The 23,590-nt window shown below is 38.8% G+C and overlaps 1 protein-coding gene and 1 long non-coding RNA gene across 3 annotated transcripts in view; both read right to left on the minus strand.

The window, feature by feature from the left end:
* LOC116040821 (helicase ARIP4-like) overlaps window positions 1-11,006 on the minus strand; it is a 77,167-nt gene extending 66,161 nt beyond the window's left edge. Inside the window, exons 1-2 of one of the 2 annotated variants that reach the window (XM_031286490.2) lie at window positions 10,822-10,971; window positions 10,039-10,122 (exon numbers count right to left, since the gene is read on the minus strand). The gene's annotated coding sequence lies outside the window, so the exon portion shown is untranslated. Of the gene's footprint in view, window positions 1-10,038; window positions 10,123-10,821 lie in introns of both variants that reach the window. The other variant, XM_031286489.2, reaches the window with a different exon arrangement.
* A 9,808-nt stretch (window positions 11,007-20,814) lies between these two features.
* Window positions 20,815-23,427, minus strand: LOC116040859. Its single transcript, XR_004102780.2, has 3 exons — window positions 23,418-23,427; window positions 22,787-22,795; window positions 20,815-20,931 (listed from the first exon to the last, which is right to left on the minus strand). It is a non-coding gene; the product is annotated as an uncharacterized LOC116040859 (long non-coding RNA).
* Window positions 23,428-23,590: the final 163 nt, after the last annotated feature.

Below are 23,590 nucleotides of genomic sequence, written 5' to 3' on the forward strand. Positions count from 1 at the left end.
GCTTGGGTCACCTTTCTGCTGATACATTATTTGTTTTATTTTGAGTCATAGGCACTATTCTCTCAACAGAAATTAATTTCCTTCCACAATCAAGATCTTGGACAGATTCCTCTTCAAAATCCCTTTTCATATTGGCAAGCCAGCAGATGTTTATCAAAAGAAATCTTAGATTTTTCCCATATGTCTCTGCCAAATTGTATCTTCTCTCTCAGGTTTATCAGACACATCAAAAAGGGAATGTGATCCAACAGGGAAAAACAAGGTCAAGGTCAAGGAGTCTTTATTATCCCCGAGGGGCAATTCGTTGTGCAGCAAGCAGTTTTTAAGAGTGAGGGACCCAAACCAGCTCACAAAGGCAAAAGAGAGAATAGTTTCAATAAAACAACATCCTCATAAAAGTCTTATCAACATTAAAATTGCGAAGTTTACGATACAAAAACATGCGCTGGTGTGACTTTTTACATACAGCGTCAACTTGAGGTTCGAAGGTGAGTTTGTCGTCTATTATAATACCAAGGTATTTATATTGCTTCACTACTTCGATAGCTTGATCGTTAATAAGGGTGGGAGAGAGGGTGGGGGGATTCTTCCTAAAGTCAATCAGCATTTCTTTAGTTTTTTCCGCGTTAATGTTCATAAAAGACGATTTGCACCACTCTGTAAAATCAGTTAAGGTAGCGCCATACTCAGGGTCGTTGTGCGTCAGCAGCAACACTATTACCGAGTCGTCAGCGAACTTAATGATGTGACGCCTGGTGTGCTGGCTTTTGCATGCATTTGTATATAAAATAAATAAGATCACGGAGAGGACACAGCCCTGGGGGGAACCAGTGGAGGAAAAGAGAACATCGGATAAGATGCTATTCACTCTCACGCGTTGAGACCTGTCAGTTAAAAAGTTCACCAGCCAACAGATAAGACTAGGATCGATATTAAAAGTATTCTGTAAAATCCCTGCTAAAACAAACAAGTGTTTAAAGACAGATTGTTCGTCAAAAATGTGGTGTTGAATAGATCCGCCTCGGAAGATGGATTGATTGCTGAACCAAAAAAAAGCTAAATTTGATAAAACATTTGGGTCTGAAGTTGAGTTAAAAGTGTGTTTGTTTACACCTGAAGAGAGTCATTTTGGGTATCTAATAAGCCCTCGCTGCTGCCTCTTTATAGACTTCTACATAGTTCTGAAATGGTAAGTTGATTAGTGGATCAAACTATTTAATTAACACTCACTGCTTTCCAAATGTACAGATTTGCTGCTTTTGTTTAATATCATTTTAAACTAAATTTCTTTTGAACTGCTGGTTGCACAAAAGAAATGAAGGCATCACCTTAATCAACAGAATAATTGAGGATGAAAATAATCATTAAACAGTCCTTCTTAAACATAATATCCAATCATGTTATAGTAAAAGATTTAAAGGTGCAATATGTAATACTGACAGCTAGTGTTTAAAATAGTTACTGCAGTACAAATTCGAAATACTGGAGTTGTCTCCCTCTCACAAGCAGGGTTTCCGCTATATGCATGTAGCAGCGGCGCACCGCAGCTCCTTCAGCTATTTACGAAATGTCAAAGTCGTAATTATACATGGCTCTGTAGAGCCGTCCGCTCTACTGATCTCAGGTGAACGGTCAGCCGCTCTCTTTCCCCTCTGAAGCTGAACAACTGGAACATGAAAACCGCACTCACGCGGGTCCCGTGAAATATGACAGCTACAGTTTATCGCAAAATAGCGTTGGGCACACAGAATTTGATAAATTTACTGTTTATCAGACCCCAGATGAGACAAGCTAACGCTGTGGTCTCTCTGTCTCCCCACTGCAGGAGACGTTGTATTCCCCAGACACGCTGTATTAACGTTACTGTTTAAAATGCTTTCCAGGTTAGTGGGGGTGCATACCGCTCAAAACCAACATTAAAAAACGTAGTAATCTTCCCTCAGCGTTTAGTTTTGTTGCTAAACTGTGTGTAAAAAGGAGTGGTGACGTTAAATCGTCCGTTTCAGGTAACGGCACCCTAGGGTAGCCTACCGTCTATTTGCTGGATTGTTCCGAGGTAACCGTTGATTGCTAACGTTAGTTTTCAGGTAACGTTACTGTTGACATTCAAACAGTGAGCGCTTGTTTAGCCTGGCTGGACATGTGGCAGATGAGAGAAGAAACAGACTATCTGGTGACAAAGCAGAAATGCTTCTGTTTGCGAAGAAAAACTTGATGTACAAGTGGTGCAGTGGTGCAATATGTGTGTGTGTTTTGAGAAATATCTTTATACTGCAAGGCTATTTCTTTTTATTTGTTATTTATATATTATTTTATAGCCATTACCTGTTTTCCCTGTTTTCATACAGAAGTTTAGTTTGCTAAATACATCAAATTTTTTTATTTGGATGTGAAAAGGAGGAAATGGTTCTTCCATAGCATTGAACTTTAGATGTGTGTGAATTTCCCACACCATGAGTAATTTATATAGTTCTATTTTATAGCGGTCGAAAAAATGTTCTATTTCTATAAAATTAGAAAATAAATATTTTTGTATGCTGTAAAGTGGTTAGAAAAAAATATATAATGGAATTGGCAAAAATCGGTATCGACAGGTCAAATTCAATGAAAAATGGGAATCGGCCTAGAAAATTGTAATCGGTGCATCTCTACTTGTTATCGTTTTAAAGAAATGCCAAATTAACCAGAGCACATTTTTCTTCTATCCTGGAATGTTGTGTGGACTAGCCAGACTAAGCTGTGGAGGTAGGTCTGGCAATGCAAGACTACTACAATTGTGTTTTGTGTATCTGCACTGACCCTTTCTGACTTCTGAGCTTAATCATTTATAGGACCAAAACAAAGTCTGCAGAGGTAAATAACTAAGACCCAGCAGTTTCTAAGATACTCAAAAAGCAAAACGCTTTGGGCCGTCGCTTCGTTAATACATTTATGTGGCAACGCATGCAGTAGCCACAGATGTGTCTCTGGAGTGTGGCATTCAAGCTAATTATTACAGTATGTAAATTCCAGTACTGTGCTGCAGCTCGACTGCTTCACCCACAGGAAAATCGAAACATCTGGCATCAGACAGTAGTTCAGAATCCTGTTTGTTACAATTCAGGACAGATGAATGAGTTCACATTAACCCAGTCAGTTTGGCTGCTTATATAATTATCACCACGACAACTCGTTTCCATTATGAAGCAATGACTACACATACACTTTGATTAGTTCAATAGGTTCAAACGTACAAGAAAACATACTGGTGGGTCTACAGTACACACACGTTAGATAGCACACACACACACACACACACACACACTAGAGGCCCGTCTTTCTAAGGCTACTGAGTAACCCTTAAAAAAAAACTCACGTTATATAAAAGATAGGGTTGGGCATCGTTTTGGTTTTAACAATTCGGATTCCAATTCCGATTCTTCCTTTCGATTCTGGTTCTTATCGATTTTGATTCTTTGAGGGGTGGAGTTGAAAATAATTGGCAGACTTATCCATAATGAAATGAATTGTTAGTTGCAGCAAATGTGACTGAGGTGCCTGGTTTTTGGTTCCAATTTCAAAGACAAAGCGTTCTGAATTTGTCAAACTGGCACATCTGACTGGCTTCATGACCACAGCAACGCTGGCTAAGACTCATGGGTATTGTAGTATTTAGAGCCTTTTTCTGTACCAAACTGAAGAAAAAAAAAGACAATTTCTCTTAACAATGCTGAAATAATTGCTGATATTATACAACTGATGGATGAAGTTCCCAGTTTAAATGGAAGTTTAGAGTGGTAAAAAAATAGAGCCTCCAATCCATTGGCCCTCACAGAGATAGAAGTACAAGAGCAGACAGATTCAACGTCCCGCTTCTCAGAGAGATCTTTCACTTAAAATCCAACAAACCCAAACAGGTTTGCATTCATCAATAAAAGCCTCAACTCTTGGAGAATAACTTACGAGCACAGCCTGAGAATGATCATTAAAAGTTTAGATATTCCATGCAGGATGAGGCCCTGAGGCGCATGTATCAGCAGTATGGGGGGGTGGGGGGGATTTTCCATAACACCGGCTTTGGAGAATCCTTCCATTAAAGGAAAAACAGTTGTGAGGCAAAAAAAGGCAACCATATGCTCAGTCATTTACCTTAACACAACCAACAGCCCACACACCCTTGAGGTGTAATGCCCATCTGTGAATATGTGTCCTTTATTTATTTAACTGTTGCTATAATACAATCACAATACAAGATCTGTGGTGTGTGGGTGTCTAACTGCATGTCAATCACTGCTCATGCACACGCATTCATTCTCCCTTGTGGGGGGAGGGGCTTAGGATACCGTTTTGGGCTTTAGCAGAAAGGGGGGAGAGACTGGGAAGTTGTCGATGTTCAAATTTTTTGGCTAAGTCCTGGATCTTTGCAATCCTACCTACGGCACCTATAACTGAGACTGAAGTATTAAATTCAGATAACCTAAATTCTCACACACACACACACACACACACACACATCGATTAATCGGTTTGAGTAATTTTTCATGATCTTCTTAATGTGAATATTTTCTAGTTTCTGAACTCCGCTATGACAGTAAACTCAATATCTGAGTTGTGAACAAAACAAGACATCTGAGGATGTCATATTGGCCTTTGGAAAACACAGATTGATTTTAAATTTTTCACCATTTTATAGACCTAACAACTAAGTGAGAAAATAATGGGCAAATTATTCGACACTGAAAATAATCATTAGTTGCAGCCCTAATATACAAATTACTCACCATGAACATATACTCAGTGGAAGACTAGTCAACATTTGCAGTAACTAATCATAAAAAATGACCCGACAACATAAAAATGCCATAGAACGTACACCAGGTTACCGTTTATGAGGTCCACCTGTACAATATAATGCATTCCAATACAATTGCCTGCAATAAATCCTCTTTATTAAGCCGATCCCAATTTCATCGAGTGTCACGCTTGAGTTGATTTTCCCCTACAGTCATTTTGAGGCGGAGCTGTATTTCACTGCCTTATATTAAGGAGTTTCTTATACCTGTTGTAATAAACAACAGACCAAATGTCACAGTTAGGGACAGTTTGTCAGGAACATTGAACCGAGTCTGTGACCTTTTAGTTGTGAAAGCGATCCTCTGACAACTGAGCCACCCTGCTGCTATGATGGCTTACAGCCATTTATCCAAACACATTAACATTTATCCATTGTATTAACATATTTCCCTTTGTTGCTTACAGTTTTATGATCACCAAACATGGACAGGGAAAAGAAAGCCAATAAGACAGATCTATGCTTACAACTCCAGTGATGGACAGGTATATACGTGTAAAATTATAAATGTATAATGTACAGCAGATTTAGTGCTGTAAGCCAGACCGTGGTCCCTTATTGCATCTATTCCTTTATCCCCTATAGTTTAACGACTATGACAAGAATCAGGGATTGTGATTAACAATTCTTTATTTTTCATTTTTTAACAAAATACAAAACATACAACTCACAATATGAACCCACCCCCCCTTTTATTCTTCCATCCTCTTAAAATAATCTGTCTGCCTATCATTAAACTAGTCTGGAATTCCTCACCTCTCTTGATGAGAGAGGAGAACTAGAAATTGCTGACAATGTCCCTACACATTCCTCTCCTGTCCCTATACATTCCTCTCCCATTAGCATTAACATAACTTTAAAAATGTTAAAGTTATAGTAAGTAAACTAGCAAAGTATAAGTAGGTCAGACACACAGCGGTCCATCCACTCCCTACAGTAGATGTTTTTTAAGAATTACTAAAACATAAGGAGTGGAGGTCAGAGTCTCAGTCGCCCTACATTCCTTCCTCCCTTTCTTTTTCCAGTGATTTAAACTCTCTGGCCAAAAAGGTAAAACTCTTACTAAATCTCTACTTAAACCCATTTCAACTACATTTCCCACTGTGATGTTTCAGTCTCTGAATATGAGCAGCGGAGGTCAGTCAGACTGCTCTGCCCAGCATCACTCTCCCTCTGGCGGTTTTACAAGGAGTGTAGGTCAAACAGATGCTGGTGCTTCCACCCCTCCCCCACCGTTTTAGGGTTCAGCGAGCTCAAGAAGCAGCGTGGCTCAGGGGCTGAATCTCACTTCTCTTATTTGATAGCTCCTCATTCCTCCGTGAAGGCCGTCTCAAAGCTCTTATTCCTGCCCCGAGGATCGAGGCTTGATCTTCGAGGAGCTATGAGTGAGGATACTCGAGAGCAGCCTTCCTGGAAGCTGTGCAGCTGAAAGCCGTTGCTAACGCCGCCCTTACTGACAAATTCAAGTAGCGCTTCAGAGGAAACAACGTCGCAGCCCTCTAAAAAACACATTTCCTCGTTTCCTCTCTCCTCCCATGATTTCCTCCGTCTCTCCCATGTTTCCTCAGTGGGACAGACTAAGACGCGAGGAAGGGAAGGAACCGTGGATGCAATTTAAGGGAAGTGAGATTCAGCCAGGGAGACCCACACTGTTCTCACCTCCCTTTCTGTCCCCATCTACAGTATAGCTCAGAGAGACGGATGGACCCGCTGGTTTCTACTTATTCTTATAATCTTAAATATTAAATATCATTTATCGGCTTTGTCTTTCAAAGGCAAATATGTTTAATATTTTTAATGTAACATAAGATAAAAAGTCTTGTTTTACACATAATCCGTGAACAACATATTTCTTAATTTAAGATGCAGCTACAACCCCAAGGCAAATCTTTCATGATATTTGCACTGGCTTGTTTTAAAGAGTATTTCTTAAATCAAAGACTTTGCCTTTCCAACCCAGGGTTGATCTATTCTTTCCAACATTTTTAAAAATGCTTTTCGAAAGGGCTTTTGGTTTGCAACTTTGATTTGAATAAAAAATAAAGAGAGCAAAAAATCCTAGTATGATCTTGTAGCTGAATTAAAACCATTTAAAAAAGTAAAGAATTTATATCACACAGACAATTTTGTATTGTCTATTTTCCCTAATTCTTCATTTACTCCCTTGATTTTAACTAGATATAATCATAATATACCACTGAAAATACCAGTGAATTTTTGTTTAACTTTTCTAAACTACCCAACTACATCGCTACAGCTATTTGGAAGTGATAGCTAGCAGGTTAACGGTTCCCATCAATTGTTACACTGACAAAAGCTTAAGTTACAGCATTTCCCTTCATTATTTTGTATGTTTGATGCTGATTAACACAAGTCAATTATTCTCTCCATCTTCCATTTGAAGTCAAACTAGAATTAAAAAAATCTTAAAAACACTTGTTTAGGGAACCAACTTTCTTTGCTGAAATGTGAGAACTAAATATTGTCCTCTACTTACTAATAGTTGCAACTTTTTGACCATCACACCGCAGGTCTGGTTGACATTACCAACCATGCTGTCAAGCTGTGCACACGCAGTTCCTCCACTCTCATAGACAAACTGTTTGTCATTAATGTGCAGAACTGTCAAGGAGGCAAGCAGTAGCTACCCTCCTCATTCCCTCGCTCAATCCTTCCATCACTCCTGTGCTGTTCTGAGCACTCTGTTCCTGTACTCAGCCGCCCGCTGAGCTCGCTAGCAGGAGTAGACTGATGGACAGAGTGATGAAAGGATGAAGGGGAGGGATGAAAAAGGAGGAGAGTGCCACAGAAGCGTCCCTAGATAATCCTTTCAATATTAAAAAACAGAAAATGGGACTGTAAAGGGGACAAAAAAAAACAAAATCAATATCGCCACCTGGTACAAGGCCCTCACCTTCAACACAAAACAAAAAAAAAAAAAAAAACTTTAATAAAATCAGGCCAGCAAGATAATTGGCTCCCCCCAACAGAACTTCACACCCGGTCTGTACTCAGGAAGGCCACTATAAATCACACAGGATCCCACCCAACCACTTCACCAATCCTTTCAGTTACTGCCATCAGGTCGACACTACAGAGTCCCATTTACAAGGAAAAACATATAGAAAAAAAAAAAAATCCTTCACCCCCACTGCCATCACCACACTTAAAAGCCATACATAGACAACATCAAACAGCTCCATTCAGGCTTCTTTTTGCACTGTTTTTGCATTTTGCACATGTTTGTACATTCAATGTTATTACACTGTTTCTATATGTATCTTTATGTTCTATACGTATTTCATGTCATTTGAGCCTGCCCTGTCAAAGACAAATTTCAGTATAACAGTTTTTCTTATCTGATCTTAAACAAATTAACCTTGGCAACGACTTATCAATTTCTTCAAAATTCCATACTTAACACAAACTAGGCCCATGTAAACAGTGTTGACAATTATCTCTGACATAGCCACGAGTGCAGAGCATCCATTCCAGACAATCTGATCAATCAATCAATTAACTTGAGGGAGGGGGCTCAGTGCTGGCCTGGTGTATCCGGTACCTTTTTCCCGACCTCAGGGGAGAAAAGGCCATTATCCGGGTGGCAGGGATCTTTAATGATTCTCCTAGCCTTATTCTTGCAGCGCATGGTGTAAATAATTTGTTTTACTGTAACCTTCACGCCCACACTTATCACCATCACCACCCATAAAAAAAAAATACTTTGGCACCCAGTATCATCAGCTAAGGTTGTGTCTGGCTGAAGTGATTCACTAGATACCTGACCCAAGGTCAACAAAGTCTCTGAATCAACAGCTACAGCGGAGGCAGACAGAGAAACCTGAAAATCAGACTATTAGAACATAATCCTCCCGCCACGGTTCAAACAACCTGATACAGTATGTGACTTGGAAACAAAATGCCTGGTCAGCGATACAATAATCCCCCCAAAAAAAAGACTTGAAAGGCAACAGTGAAAGCTACATGTCACAGCCACCAAATCACAGCCAGTAATTCAAGCAAAACTCACCTATGGACTTTTAGGAAATAAGAGAGTCAAAGACAACAGATGATGAGTTTCCTTTGCAGCAAGAGGAAAACAATCTGAAGCTTCAACTCAGCAACAAACTAAAATGTTTTTGTCACAGATCCCTCAAAATCAAACAAGGACTTATGTCTGAAGTTACACACATATTTAACAGTCATACAGACAGAAATCCATAGTAGAGACAACATAGTTCACTGCAACTAGAAGACATGTTTGGTATTAATTAAAGCATGACTTAACTTTTTTTCATTTTTCTCTGCTCTCTGGCATCACACTCTCCTCCTGCATATAACAAGCTCAAACTCTTCTCTGAGGGTTGTAAAAAGGCATTCTGGGGAATTGAAATGACTGAAGTACATAGAGGGAAAGTGGGTACATCACTGAGGGAAACGCCAGAGGAATTGTAATCAAGTGTTCGATCAAACTGAGGAGTTATACCAAAAATGTTGCAAGTAATATTCAGCTGCTGCACCTTTTTCACAGCAGATATGCTGACTTGTGGAACCAGGTAAAGCATAGCTTAACCCTTGTGTTGTCTTCCCGTCAACCTTGAAAAAAACACTTTTTTTCGACGTTTTTGACACCTTTTTTTCACAGTTTTTGCTTTTTCCAACGTTTTAAATTGTTAAATTTTTCTTCTACATATTTTCAGCGCTTATTTCTACATCCCATATTTCCTGATATAAAACAAAAATTGAAAACGGGTCAATGTGACCTAAAGTCAACACAAGGGTTAAGCCAATAACATTAACAATGGCCTTTTGTGGCTCTAGAGGGATGATGGGACGTCACTTGAGTCAGCGTCGGTTGGGGCTGAAGACTACAAGTCTGAAATTCTTTTTAAAATCTGGAGGTGACAAGTTAGAAAGTGAACTAGCCAGGCCTCCGCTTGAGGTTAGCAGATCAAGGCTACATTAGCCGCTACTAGCATAACAAACCTGAATCTCCAACTGAGGAGTCAGTAGTAGAGTTGTATTGTGGGTAATGGCACCATTTTAAAGTGTCCACCCTGAGTGCAAGTGGAGTATCCTTTCAAGTCTTTTTTTCTTGAAGTCCCAAGTCTAAAGCTCTTTTGTGTAACTTGCTATCAGTCTCGTTGAAGCTAGTTCAACCACAAATGTTTTAAAGTGGTTGCTTAGTCAGCTAATTACACACATACCTCTTCTCCTGAGCTCTTTACTTCAGTCACATCTCTGTTCACATATGATCAACTGTCAAAAGTTGCAACAGTGACAGTTTTCACCTGAAAGTGAGTGGACACAGGAAACAGTATTAACTACCAGGGCTTTAAGTTATTCACCATCTCACTTCCTAGTTTTACATAGCCTACCTCAAATCTTTGTAGTACAGCTGATTCCACCACCAAGGGTGAGTGCTGAAGCTGGTTGCCTCAAATACAAAGTGCTATATTGAGCCATGGGGTGGCCCTAAATTATTCTGCCAACTGAAAACAACTTTAGGGGTTCAACTAAAAACAGATAATAGCTGATTAAGGTGATTATGGAACTACCTAACTTGGCATTTAAGCCTCAATTTACATAACTCTTTACATAAGCCACTTCGATGTTTGGTTTGCCTTCATAGCCTAACTGGCTGTTAGGTAACACTGCCACAAATTAGGCGCCCATGCATTTCAGCTGGGCTATTTAACCCCGCAGATGCGTCAGCTCTGTTTGCTGTTCGTGTGCCCGGCTCGTTTCACGGCTTGTTCCGAGGAGGCATGTTATGAAAAAAAGAAAGCAGCGTGCTTGCTTGTTTCATAACACGGAAGGAGGCTGCAACAGCAATGCAGACAGAAGGAAGCGGAGGTGCACAAGTGCAGCGTGCTCCTCTTTTGTCTGGAGCCTAATTGACGCCCCGCAACAATGCAAACAGAAAAAAATAGGGTTTAACAGCAAAAAAAACCTATACAAGCGGACATAAAACCCGGTGTGTACCTCACCTTCTGTCCCCCGTTTCTGCGGCGAGTCCCTCCGCGAGAAACGCTTTTATTTCTGAAGTGGTAATGAGATGCAGGGCAGGCTTGGCCGCTTCCACTCATTCATCAGTTTCTTGCTCAAAGAAAAGGGTCGGTCCTGATGGTCCCTGGCTCCCTGCATGCGCTCTGCACAAAAAAAAAATCCATTACGAAAGTTCCGGAAGTGCACGAGCATCCTAACTGTCGAGGGTTACTAAAGGCAAAAGCTGCATACGTAACAAATGTGAACCACTGCAAGTTGTGATTACATTTGTGTTTAATAACTTACATTGCTGTTCTAGTTATATATATATATATATATATATATATATATATATATATATATATATATATATATATTATATATTATATATTATATATATATTATATATATATATATTATATATATATATATGTATGTATATATGTGTGTGTATATATATATATATATATATATATATATATTGTCTATATAGCCTATATTTATTATTATAATTATTACATAGGCTACATATTCTTGTATAGCTTACTCTGTTTTGCCTTTAGGCCATATAGTGTTCACATACTGTTGATGTAGGCTTTAAGCCTACTAACTACAAAATCCTGCCTGGTAGGTTGTCCACAGGCTACAGTTTTAATGTTTAAATGTCTGAAAGTAGACTGGGTATAGCCAGACTAGTCAGAAAGGTGTCTGAGAAGTAGATGGATGGAAAAGAAAAAAAAATGTGTATATGAATGCATGAATGTATGCATGTGTGTCTATGTGTATGCACGTGTATATGTGCGTGTAGGTAGGTAGATATTATTATATACATATATATGTATACATATATAAATAAGTGAAGCATCAAATTGCTTTGTATTTAACTAAAGTATAAAAATAGAAAAAGGGGGTAGGACCAGAAAAGTTTTTTTTTTTTTTTTTTTTTTTTTTAACTTCTTCCTACTCCTATTCTTGAACATGGGAACTCCTTATTTGAATCATTTCCAATGATTTTGGAAGATTGTGCTGAAATGTACATGTTCTTATTTATGTTATTTTTTTTTATTTTTTAACATGTTAAAAAAAACTAAACTGAAACTAAACTGAGTTAAAGGCTATGTACACCCACACAGGTGTTTCCGTAATTCTGCCTCTATAGACCTTTGCTCAGGTTGAAGTTGGTTGGAAAGTACCCAAGTAATCGTGTCACCAATGTACTAAACAACATAACAAGTTCAACAGGAAAGGGAGACTGCTGTCAATCAAGCACAGTCTGTACACGCCCACACAGTCCTGAGAAGAGGTCTACTTAAAAATAAGACAAATAATTAAAAACACAACTTTGACTTGAGTGTCCTGAAATCCTAAACATGGACTGATGTTGTGAAAGAAATTGTTTACTCATTATCCAATAACTTCTTGGAATGGATGGCTGATGTGAAACAGTATGTGAACTTCTAGGTCCACTCACACAGCTGTTTACAATTTCTGCTAGACTTCCACTCTACACTGCACCGTCTGTAAAGATTGTGCTGCATTGCTATTTCCACTAGTTGGAACCTGGACCTGTAAGGGCAGTGCAACTTTCACTTTTATAATTCCATAAGGAGTTTGATAACGTCATCTAGCTGCCACTTGATGCTGTGTTTAGACCACAAGCCTCTCTTATGGAGGACAGTTAAACTTGTCAAACACAGCTGTGACTAATCATCATAAATAGTACTGGCTGTTTCCATTCAAGTGAACCAGCTTTCTAGGCAGAACCTGAAGGCAAATTTGACGCAGCCCTTACTAGAATAGAATAAATGAGTGAAATTTGATATGACTGCAGCATAATCAGAGGTCTATCACACAAAACCTACTCATGACCAATTTGGAGAACACCACTTTGATCAATTATCAGTGACCAAATAGCCTTTTTTCCCTATGAAAATCTACAGTGGTGATTGTTCTCCACTGAAGAGATGACATTCTCTTTGTTTCTCATTGATGAATCACATGAAAAAAAATATATATATATTTGATATTGTCACATAATTTTTTTGTTTTAGAACATGTGTAGATTTTGCAGTTTGTAGTTCCAGTGTGTGTGTGTGTGTGTGTGTGTGTGTGCGCTTGTGTGTGTATTTATGCGTGTGTGCATTATTTCTGGATTAAATTTGAAATGAAAACCACACCCTTGGGTTCAGATGTAAGTTTAGTTTGGACTGTGATAGAATCACTAAAAATCTAAATCGCACCTGCTTCTATCAGTCAAAGTTCTGTACTTGGAGTGAAGCATAGCCTGGTGCGAGATGATAGCCTGATTTTGTAAGTCTTATACATAGTGCAAAGTGTGTTTGCTAAACTTTCACTTGAATGATCCTCCTGATGTGATGTATTTTAATCTGGGGATTCAGCTTAATCTTAACTTTAGAGTAAAATGAGTGAATCAATTCCTCCTCTAGCCTTTTATCTAAATGTAAAATCGTATTTCAATACATGAAAACAATGAAAACAATAAACAACATCATCATGCTGGATGTCAGCTTTAATACACTTTATTCAATACTTTTCAATTTGTGTTTTTAAAAAAAAAATATTAGATCAAATTCAAATTATTGTCATTGCACAGAGCACTTAAACAACAAAATGCAGAAATGCAGAATATTTTATACATTAAACAAACCTAATACACTGTATTATGAAACCACTCAGCAGGTGCACTGCAACACACCTGGTGACCAAACATGCAGTAGCATTCTTTACCTAACCTTGTACTGCACTGTACTTTCTCGTTCTCTCATTCATACAGTGTCCCCTATTGGCCAACGTTCCACATTGCTTCACGTAACTGGATTATGCAATTTTAACACGGGTGAAACTGAGGAGGGCATAGACAACCTGTTTTGATTGATTGATTGATTTGAATAGAAGAAGAATTGGTAATGGGTAGAGATAACGCACATGGATATTAACCACACTTACTACAAAGTGGATGACAAACAGTACTGGTGAATAGTCAGTGCACAAAATCCAATTAGAAGACTCAAGCTTGCCAAGATGTCCAATATGAGACTTACCAGCAGTTCCTTTTTAACTTGAAAGATGTCTCCAACGAGTAGCTGTGTGTTGCCCTAATGATATTAAGGCTCCAGTTAAATAAGCTGGTAATACATTGCTGGAAGTTTCTGTTGGGCAGAAATGTAGAATCTGTCTTGGTTTATAATGGCAGCTCTCCTCTCCTTACAATAAACATTGATCAGCAGCACTCTCACTGAAAGGCCAAGCACAGTTTACTGTAGGTGCACAACTGCTGTGGAAATTTCCGTAAACAACACCAAGCAATGAGGGCTCTCCCATCTCTTTGCTTTCAGTCTTCTCATTGATTTATGTCTTACTCTATCTCACTCTACCCTTCCTTTCCCTACTGTTGATGCATTTCCTCTCCTTCCTATTTCCTCCTATCCATTTTCTATCTCCGTGACTCTGTGCAAAGTGTTATTTTTGCACTAAACACTGTGCAAGCTTCTCTTCTCTTCTTTTTTCTGTCCCTGTCTCGCCTCAATTACATTTCCATCAACATGTGTTGATCTCCTCTGGATTTCGGAGGTGTCTGTGCAGCAAGATAGTCAGCAACTGAGGAGCAGAAAATAGAATAAACGTCAAGATAGATGAAGTAAAGGTGTTAGTGTGTGATTGAAGTTAGATGTCTGTGAAGCGACAGCAGAGTTGGACGCAATACTGGCTGCTCAGGAAATTGGAACAAGCTCTGAGGCTCGGCCAGCTTCCTTTTTCTTTCATTTTCTCACACTTTCTTCCTGTCTTAAGTCAGTTTCAGGCAATCTTTCCTCCCCCGAGCATGGCTTTGTTCAGATCCCCGCGCACACACACCTCTCTCACAAACGAGCAAACTAGCATGCAGCACAGGGCAGCAATGCATTAATCTTCATGTGATGCAGCCAAAATAGTATATATATATATATATATATACATTCTGTTTTAATTATCTTGATGAATAATGATACTTTATTCAGTATCATTTGATTTAACACTTAATTTAATTTAAATTTGCTTAATAAATTAATGTAGTGGTAGGTGGGAGAAGGTCCTCTTGTAACATAGTTAAAGATTACAGAAACAAGTATTAAAGGGGTAACTCAAGGACCCAGCTGGGCCCAAAGTGCACACACTGTAATTAGTCCAGTCATTTTATGAAAAAAGGTAGGACAAATTGCAACAGAAGCAAACTCAACTGATTTTGTATCCTCAATATGTCCTGATTAAGGAAGAAAAAGCCCCAAAGAATCCCATTAGGGGAATGTTTCAAAAAAGACCCAAATATAGCCTATTCATACACCTATTCATTCTTTTTCTTATGTGATTAGGCTAAAAATTTTAACCTTTAGATATCACCATGAAAATGACATCAAGACAAACAAAACATGTATTTACAAGTTTTTTGAAATTGTTTATTAACATGGGCAAACGGTGCATAATCTAATTACGTATGTGCTAATTTGCATAAATATCACAACAGATCAAAACATTGGGTATAGCCAGGTGAAAATGTCTTGTAGAATCTTGTTGACATATAACAGTAAAAGACTTAATGTTAAGGTCTGAATGGAACCCATTTAGGCTACCCATCTACCCAGAATCTCATCTTCATTCTCGTCACAGGCCATCTGCATTGAGTTTGTGCAGCTCACCAATAATAGTCGTACCACAGCTCAACACACATCCAGATGTTCCCAATAAATTGTAATTGATCACCAGGTATGTTTTATTAATGTGAATAATGAATAATCCATGTAGGAGAAACAAAAGGAAATCTTTCTTACCTGAGTGACAGCTTAGTGACAGTTGATTGACAGTTGAGTGGACCTTGAATGAATGACTGAATCTCTGCCCCTTATGGTGACATTTGTTTGCTTCTATAGTCTTTTACTATAACATGTCAACAAGATTCTACAAGACATTTTCACCTGGCTATATCCAGTGTTTAGACATGTTGTAGTATTTATGCAAATTAGCGCATACGTTATTATGCACCGTTTGCTCATGTTACAAAAACATTTCAAAAAACTTGTAATACATTTTTTGTTTGTCGTAATGTAAGTAATCAACTCAGTAATTCCCATGGTGATATCTAAAGGTTAAAATGTTTAGCCTATTCACATGAGACTACGGACTACTTTAGACTCTGTTGCTCCTCTCAAAAAGAAGATGATGAAGGAAAGGAAATTAGCACCTTGGTATAACTCCCAAACTCGCAAATTAAAACAAATCTCACGAAAACTTGAAAGTAAATGGCGTTCCACCAAACTGGAAGAATCTCGTGTGGATTGGCAAGATAGTCTAAAAAATTATAGGAGGGCCCTCAGAAATGCCAGATCAGACTATTACTCAATACTAATAGAAGAAAATAAGAACAACCCAAAGTTTCTTTTCAGCACTGTAGCCAGGCTGACAAAGGGTCATAGCTCTGTTGAGCCATCTATTCCTATAGCTCTGAGCAGTGATGACTTCATGACCTTTTTTAATGATAAAATTATAACAATTAGAGAAAAAATTCACACAGCTTCTAACGGCTCACCATTGGGCGCAGGAGGGCTAGAGAGAACGATAAGACCTGATACTTATTTAGACGGCTTTTATCCTTTAGACCTCCAACAATTAATGTTAAGGGTCTCTTCAGCTAAGCCAACTACCTGTCTCTTAGACCCAATTCCAACGAGGCTACTTAAAGAAGCACTACCCGTGGTCAATACCACATTACTAGATACGATCAATATGTCCTTATTAACGGGTCACGTACCGCAGTCTTTTAAAGTAGCTGTGATAAAACCTATTCTGAAAAAACCCACCCTCGACCCTGAGGTCTTAGCCAACTATAGACCTATATCTAACCTCCCGTTTCTCTCCAAAATCCTTGAGAAGGTAGTCGCTAATCAATTGTGTGACTTTCTGCATAGAAATAGTCTATTTGAAGACTTTCAGTCAGGATTTAGAATGCATCATAGCACAGAGACGGCACTGGTGAAAATCACTAACGACCTTCTAATTGCTGCTGACAAAGGACTTGTCTCCGTACTTGTCTTATTAGATCTTAGTGCTGCATTCGACACTATTGACCATACCATCCTCTTACAGAGACTGGAACATTTAGTTGGCATTAAAGGAATCGCACTAAGCTGGTTTAAGTCCTATTTTACTGAGCGATCCCAATTTGTTAATATTAACGATAAACCATCCAAATACGCTAAAGTTAGCCATGGCGTTCCTCAAGGCTCAGTGCTTGGACCAATTCTATTCTCTTTATATATGCTTCCTCTAGGCAATATTATTAGGAAACACTCAATTAACTTTCACTGTTACGCAGACGACACCCAATTATATCTGTCAATTAAGCCCGACGAAAGCGGTCAGTTAGCTAAACTTCAAGCGTGCATTAAAGATATAAAATCCTGGATGACCCACAATTTTCTGATGTTAAACTCAAACAAAACGGAAGTTATTGTGCTGGGACCCAAGCACCACCGAACTTCATTATCTAAATATATAGCTACCCTAGATGGTATTGCCCTGGCCTCCAGCACTACTGTCAGAAATCTAGGAGTCATTTTTGACCAGGATCTATCCTTTAACGCCCACTTAAAACAAACCTCAAGAACAGCCTTTTTCCATCTTCGTAACATTGCCAAAATCAGGAACATCCTCTCGCAAAACGATGCAGAAAAACTAGTCCATGCATTCATTACTTCCCGGCTGGACTACTGTAATTCTTTACTGTCAGGCTGCTCAAATAAGTCCCTCAAGACCCTCCAGCTGATCCAGAATGCTGCAGCACGTGTTCTGACAAGAACTAACAAAAGAGATCACATTTCTCCTGTATTAGCTTCTCTGCATTGGCTTCCTGTAAAATCCAGGATTGAATTTAAAATCCTTCTCCTGACCTACAAAGCACTAAATGGTCAAACACCATCATACATAGAAGAGCTCTTAGTACCTTATTGTCCCACTAGAGCACTGCGCTCCCAGAACTCAGAGCTACTTGTGGTTCCTAGAGTCTCTAAAAGTAGAATGGGAGCCAGAGCCTTCAGCTATCAGGCTCCTCTCCTGTGGAACCAGCTCCCAACTTGGGTTCGGGGGGCTGACACCATCGCCACATTTAAGAATAAACTGAAAACCATCATCTTTGATAAAGCTTATAGTTAGGGAGTGAGGAGTTGCAGCATAGTAGAGTAGAGTAGAGGGAGGCAGGAAGTACAAGCCCGTTCCGGCAGGGGAGAGTACGAGCCCAGTCCAGGGCCCCTCTCTTTAGCCTGCCTCTCTTAGTTATGCTATTATAACTCTAGACTGCTGTGGGAAGCTCCTTCCAAGGACACAATGAGCCGCTCCCTCTTCTCTCTTTTCACTTGTCTCCTTTTGTGTGCATCTTAGTCCCAGAAATGCCTGTTACTAACCTAGCTCTGGGGAGTTTTCTCCCTGGAGTCCCTTTGCTTCTTCTTCACCCAGAACATCGCCTTGGAATTGGATGGCACCTACACCGGGGTCCTGGGTGCAGCTGACGCTATGGACTTACTACACCCTGCTACGCTCTGCGATTCCCCGCAGTGCCCGACTGCGTCCTGCCGCGTCCAACCGCGTCCACCCAGGCTGCTGTGCCACACTACACCCCGTAACGCCCTGCTGTGCCCTACTATGACATTAACTACTACGACTACCATTGTGATCACTGTTTCACTATCTTTATTATGACTATTATTGCCACCATTCACCACTCCCCCAACTGGTGCCGTCAGACACCGCCTACCAAGAGTCTGGGTCTGTCCGAGGTTTCTTCCTAACAAAAAAGGGAGTTTTTCCTTGCCACTGTCGCAATAGCTACTGCTAATGCTTGCTCTTGAGGCAACCACTGTAATAGTTGGGGCTTCGTAAACTACAGAGTTTGGTCTAGACCTACTCTATCTGTAAAGTGTCTCGAGATAACTCTTGTTATGATTTGATACTATAAATAAAATTGAATTGAATTGAATTGAATTGAAAAAGAATGAATAGGCATATGAATGGGCTATATTTGGGTCTTTTTTTCGAAACTTTCCCTAATGGGATTCTTCGGGGGTTTTTTTTCTTACTCAGGACATATTGAGGATAAAACAATCAGTTGAGCTTGCTTCTGTTGCAATTTGTCCTAGGTTGACCCCCATTTTGGCTTAAAATGACTGGACTAAATGGCTGTCATGCAGCATTCACATCATGTGGGATGAACAGAAGACAGGAAATATTCCTGGGGTTACAACTTGTTAATGTCATGCGACAGCTCGAGATGGGGACTGCAATCAAATGCATCAGAGAGACAGAAAGACAATCAGGCACAGAGTTGGTGTGAGTCTTTACCTGCGTTGACCTCATAAGTACACTAGATGGAGCCACTTACCATATCATACCACACTGCACTGGTCTTTTTTATTTCTAAAGCAGGTTTTAAGTATGTAGTGTGCTCACACTCGAGTGACAAGTGCACATGCTCAAACATGTTAGTTTGCACACAGAATCTGCCTGATTATTCAGTGTTCTGTTGACAGACACTATTGTCCCACAATGCATCTCTTCATTAGAAACGGAGGAGTGGAGTGTGCAAGAGCTCAGGGCTTTCCCACTGTGAAGTTGACAAGTGTTCAAGGGCCCGCTCCATGGTTGACTTTTTGAACCTTTAAAGCATGTGTTCTTTGAATCTGCAACTCGGCAGACTTTGCTTAAAGTAGCTACGATGAACTTTGAAATGTTTATGAAACTGTTTAATTTTCCATCTGATGATCATAAATGATCTGTAACAGCAAACGAGACTAACTAACTAACTAACTAACTAACTAACTAACTAAAAGAACGCTATTTTTATATAGTTTTTATTAATGCCTTTGCCCAGGTCCAATTTTTCCCGCAAAGTCACAAAATGATTTACGGCAGGCAGACCTGCGCTACAGTAACACATTCTGATGGGTCACAGTTTTCGGTGTAAAAGCCTGTGTTTGAGTATCCAGCCACGTAAAAGGTAGACAGAGATTTCTTTATAAAGGCCTAATTGTATTTTCATTTTATTTTTGAAGGTATCTGTTGTAGTTATGGCTGATAAGGGGGCAGGGCCATTACATAAAAAAAGAAAATTAAACAAAGAACAACTAAAAGCTAAAAGGGAGAGTGACAGACGACCGGCTTAAACCTAAGTCAACCTAGCCCTCTTCCTCCTAAACAGGTATGTAATATGTCTCTTTCATTCATAAAATAACTTTAGAATGCGAGACGTGGTCAGTAGCCTACATGAAATTACGCCCCACCCTTCCGTTTAGCGTCCAGTTTTTATTTCTTTTCAGTCCGTGTTTGTGTTGGCCTACTATTTTCTTTTTGCCCCCCTGTATTGTGTAAAGCAACCTTGGGTTTCATGAAAGGCGCTATACAAATCTATGTTATTATTATTATTATTATTATTTTTTATAAATCTTTTTATTAGATAATCATTCACATACAACAACATTTGACACATACAATGCGTTATTATTATTATTATTATTATTATTATAACGTTGGTTGCTACAACAAACTCTTGCTAATGCTTTGGCTCGTGACACAGTGACAGTGACACCCAGTTTAGCTCTCGATACATCCAAAGTAGGCTAAGTTAACGTATGCAACACTTGAAATGCAACAATGCATGGGTAACATATTTTCTTATTGTAATGATTTTCTGTCTGAATCATTGCAACTGTATGACCTCCCGGTAACGCTAACTCTTAAAAATCTTAAAAACGACAGCAGGTGAGGTAAAAACACTACCGCTTTTGTGCAAAGGGGCCGCTAGAATTAACACAAACTGAAAGTTCCTCGTAGCCACTTTAAGGGAAAAACACATAATAACCAGAATTTGTAGAAATAGACAAAAGAAAGTGTTTGTGTTCCAATACCCATAGATCATACTATCTAGTATATCAGAAAAAGATTTACAGTAGTATGTCCCAATACATAGTGTGTCAAATGCAGTATGCCAAAAATACCAGTATGTCTTACTTCATCCGGTCACATTTTGCAGTATGCAAGCCAGCATGCTTTTCTGGCTATTCTGACCCGCAATCCTTTGTGCAGCATATATGAGCAAGAGGGTCAAAGTAGTATGCATATGCAGATATAAAACCAATTTATATCTATAGTAGTATGTCCCAATTCAGTGGTGGAAGAAGTATTCAGATCCTTTACTTAAGTACAAGTACTAATACCACACTGTAAAAATACTCTGTTACAAGTTAAGGTCCTGCATGGAAAATGTTACTTAAGTAAAAGTATGAAAGTATCACCAGGAAAATGTATCAAAGTATTAAAAGTAAAAGTACTTTTAGAAACTGGAAACGATCAAAACAGTTCTGTAAACCAAGTAAGTGTTTGATGGGCTAATTATTTCAGCTGTACTTGTATGCTTATATGTTGTTGGGTAGTTTAATTTATAATAAAACATCATATTTTATAAACTACATGTGTTGTGTGTGCAAAAATCTCAATTTGTAAAGTAACTATAGTAACTAAAGCTGTCAGTAAAGTCTGACCTTACTTAATTGTCTCACATCCACCTGTTTGGTTCATTCATCACTAAAGTCAAAAAAATATAATTACGATAATGTAAAAAAAAAGCTTTAGGGTCAGGGTCTGTTTTATACAGTCTGTGGTCAGGGTCCTGGTATTGTGCATGCTGGCTTGGTGGCTTAGTGGTATGAGTTACTGGGGCACTAATTAATGTAAGTAGTTGTACCTGTGCTTTTCCTGCTATAACAACTCAAAATGGTTAGTTTAATCACTCCACTTTGAACTTGGATTGCGTGTTTATTATCTCACCATCTGTATCATCCATTGTTTCAAGATCTATGCTTGCTTTTCTCTTCATCTGTGTGTGTGTGTATGTGTGTGTGTGTATGTGAGTGTGTGTATGTGTGTTTGTGTGTGTGTGTGTGTGTGTGTGTGTGTGTGTGTGTGTGTGTGTGTGTGTGTGTGTGTGTGTGTGTGTGTGAGTGTGTGTGTGCAGGAGAGAGAAAATCACGTGTTGGCTCGGTTGCTCACTTATCAGCTCTGCCATATGCTGCTTTATGTAAAACAGTCTTGTTGAGAGGCCTTATGTCATATTTAATAGGAGCAATAAACTGATAAAGCTACAGTGAAAAAATTGTACTTTTTACCTCAGCCTTAACTTCAAAACAATATACATATGCTAATTGTAGATTTATTGCCACCATTATTTCAAGAGATCCCCCTTTCAGTATCTTTACTGTCTGTAAAGCACCATGTCCTCCCCCACTGTTAACACAGCACCATGCCTACAGAGAGAAACAAGGCGGAGCTGTAGGTGGATGTTTTTGTATTGGTGTCTGTAGTATACAGTACCTGTGTTCTCCCTGTGTCATTCTATTCTCTCTATTCTCTTAGATCAGAGGTTCTCTTTTTTTTTCTTCAAGCCAAGGACCCTTTACAAGATAGGAGCTATACCGGGGACCCCCTTATGTCCCTTGGAATAATTTGATGTGGCCTTTATTTATTTATTTATTTTTTTTAACACTTCTATAGTCTTAGTTATGTGAAAGAACAACACAAGAGAAATGTATTAGAACAATAATAAGCATGCATTAAACAAACAGTATTTGCAGATTATAAGAGTGATAGATTTGTTAGATTACAACGTAATCTATGACCTATTATAGATTTAAAAATTTAAATATTATTTGTTGAACTATAAAGCCTTTTGTAAAAAATAAAAATGTCATGATAATTTAAATGAATGAATCTGAAAACTTTTCACTGACTCCCTGGCTGAGTGCCACAGATCCCACTTTGAGAATCACTGTCTTAGATTACATGTTTTGTCTTTGTTTTCCAACCATTTCCTCTTTGGTTCTTTTGCTCTACTGCTTCTACTTATTTTCTCTTCCTGTCAGCCATCTGTTCAACTAAGTATCTCTCTCTGATAGGTTGTCATATAATGGGATAGGACTGTATGGTCTGACCCAGCTTGGCAGATTCTTGTCTACCTTTAAAGGCCCAGTGTGTAACGTGTTTAGTTATTCATTATCAAAATCTGTGTTGCCCGTTCACAAACTTGTCCTTTTTCATGAATATTTACCTCCACCATCAATTCCAAGTATTCCTTTTGGCTTGAAATTTTACATTTGCATTCGCATGAACTGGTGTAGACGCTCCATACTCATGCGCCATCTTGAAATACGTTAGCCGGTAAGGGACATACTAAGGACATAAGGACATACTGCTCCGCCTTTTGCATTTTCGCAGTAGGTGTTATTTAGTTTCACCATGGAAGGAAATGTCTGTCTGCCAACACTACCTTATTGCCTCCTTTAGTAAGCTGTGGGAATCATCTATAAAGAGGATTTCTCTGGCACAAATAGTATATTAACATTCCAAACTCTTCAGATGGCTGGACAGTTTCTTTGGTAGCTGTCCAAGAAAAATGAGCTGATCAAGAACAAATCACTTTCACTTCCAATCAACTTTGGAAGATAAATATATGAAAAAAAACGTGTGTTCAGCATTTAAGGTCTCTAAAACGTATACAGTAGTATACACACAGTACAGTGCAAGTGTGTAAATTACATACAGTAGCCTAGTTAATTATTCTTTTTTCTTCATTTTATTTCACTGATTCACCATAAGGTAAGAAAGCACACACACAAAAAAAAAAATCAGTGACTTGGAGGCAAACAGGTAACCAGTATATAGCTTTTTATTTCTGGCAGT

This window comes from Sander lucioperca, chromosome 12 (assembly GCF_008315115.2).
Source record: "Sander lucioperca isolate FBNREF2018 chromosome 12, SLUC_FBN_1.2, whole genome shotgun sequence".
In the NCBI taxonomy this organism is placed as follows: domain Eukaryota; kingdom Metazoa; phylum Chordata; class Actinopteri; order Perciformes; family Percidae; genus Sander; species Sander lucioperca.